Genomic DNA, 2,342 nt, shown 5'->3' with positions numbered 1-2,342 from the left:
CATTGAGTCTGTTGGCGTCTGCTGCCCTCACCCTGCAGCCCCAGCACACAACAGCAAACAGGACAGCACAGACTCATCAGACATCCTCAGCACTGTCCGGCAGATGTTGAAGGACCTCAGCCTCCTCAGAAAACAGAGGCGTCTCTGGCCCTTCTTGTAGAGGGCTTCAGTGTTCTTGGTCCGTCTCGGTCTGTCTCAGTGGGCCTGAACAAATCAACCCTTTTGGACAGAACAAGAACAAAAGAATCAGAACAGATGAACCAAAACCATCAAACAGTTCACAAACAAGAAATAAGCCCATATAAAATCACTGGTCCAGCTCCTAACCATTCACTGTCTTGTTTCTGAAGAGTTTTTACTTTGGATAAAGTCTGGTATTTTGTCAGCTCATCATTACAGTTAATGACATCAATTACAGTGAAAGTTTGTATTTGTTCTTATTGCTGTTTGTTTTTTTAATATACAGGTTCCTCTCAACTTGTATTTGTTTCCTCTCAGCTGGAACAACCTCTGGATACCACTGGGCAGTTGTTGATTAGTTGCTCCCAACATCATTTGAATCATTTTATAATCAATCAAATCAGAATTTTCATTCCAACCGAAATTTAATGTCTGTCCAGTGTAAAAGTCCAACGTCTTCCTGACATCATACTGACGTCCGGTGCCAGCTGGGTTGTGAAGATGTCACTTTGGCTCACTGTGAAGCCAGTTCTCACTAATTGTTTTTACAAACCAAACATTCAGTCAATTAATGGAGAAAAATAATCAGCAGATTAAATCGTAATGAAAATGATCATTATTTAATTAACCACAGTTTATTCCATAAATATATGATGTAAACAACCGGTCCTGTCGATTTAACTGATGATGACCACAGCAGGTTCAATAAACGCTCCTGTCAGACAAACAACAAACAAACCAACAGCTGTAACTCACCTATTATGCCTCATCATAATCAACAGATCAGTAATATTCCATTAAACACAGTCTTTATACATTTGCAAAGGTCCAGATGATTCAAATCCAATAAAACATTTAGTGGAAACACATTATTATATCCATATCCACAAACCTCATCATTTCAAATGTTCATATTTCTCCACATATTGCCCATAATATCTCAAATTTGCATGTGAATATTACAGATAACAGGATATCAAAATGGAAGCTGAACTCTGACCTTTTCATTGACACCTCACTTGAGCCAATAGGAGCTTCAATGTCCTCTCCACAGCCTACAACAGCCAAAGAGACCCTGTGTTGAAAGGAAGAGCAAACAAACAACAAGTTACCATACAAGGTGCCACCTGCTACTAGTTTCTGACACACTCACACACTGATGGAACAGCCATCGGGAGCAATTTGGGGCTCAGGGTCTTGCTCAGGGATGCTTTGGCATGCGGGGTGGGGGAGCCGGGATTGGGCTGCTGATCTTCCGATTGGTGGACGACCCGCTCTGCCTTCTGAGAGTAGACTTCTACTTTTCTCCATGATCTTTAAAATACCAACTAAAATGTGGTTGCAAATATATTAAAGCTAAACTTTGTTTGGTGGCTTTATGGGTCAAATCAAGTTGTTCTTTAAAGTCTTCAAATGACATGAACGAGCAATCCCTGTAAAGGTCACTGACAACACGTAAACCTTTGGCCCACCATGTATCCCATTAAAGTACTGCAGCGACGCCCACATTTCCCAGCATGCTGGAGTGAGTAGTTTCTAGTTTGCTGTTAGCTTTGCTGTTTTCTGTTCCATAATGCAAATGTCATTTTTTAAGATAAGATAAGATAAGATAAGATAAGATACACCTTTACTGATCCCACAACTGAGAAATTCCAGTGTTACAGCAGTCAAGGGTAAAGAGTCAAATTTAAGATTTCAGTATTTAAAAAACTTTAAAACACTAGGCATGCAGAAAAAAGTACAAAAAATACAAGAAACAGCGATAAATATTAATATTAATAATAATAATAATAATGACCAGTGGATAAAAAGTGAGCAATGGATTAAAGTAAACATATTTAGTGCAAGTGAATATTGAATTTGCAAATAAACAACAACAACATGGGGGACAACAATGCTTATTGTGGTGTTTATAAAGTGTCCATGGTGCAGTCTACTGTGAGCAGTGCTGGTTATGTAGCCTGACAGCAGCAGGCAGGAAGGACCTGCGATAGCGTTCCTTCACACACTTTGGGTGAATCAGTCTATCGCTGAAGGAGTTCTCCAGAGCTTTTATCTCCTCCTGCAGAGGATGGGAGTCATCAGTCCTCAGAGATGACAGCTTGGCTATCATCCTCCTTTCTCCCACCACCTGCACAGAGTCCAGAGAGCATCCCAGGACA

This window comes from Epinephelus moara, chromosome 21 (assembly GCF_006386435.1).
Source record: "Epinephelus moara isolate mb chromosome 21, YSFRI_EMoa_1.0, whole genome shotgun sequence".
Classification (NCBI taxonomy): Eukaryota; Metazoa; Chordata; class Actinopteri; order Perciformes; family Serranidae; genus Epinephelus; species Epinephelus moara.
The sequence above is the reverse complement of the archived record's forward strand: the minus strand, read 5'-3'. Positions refer to the sequence as shown.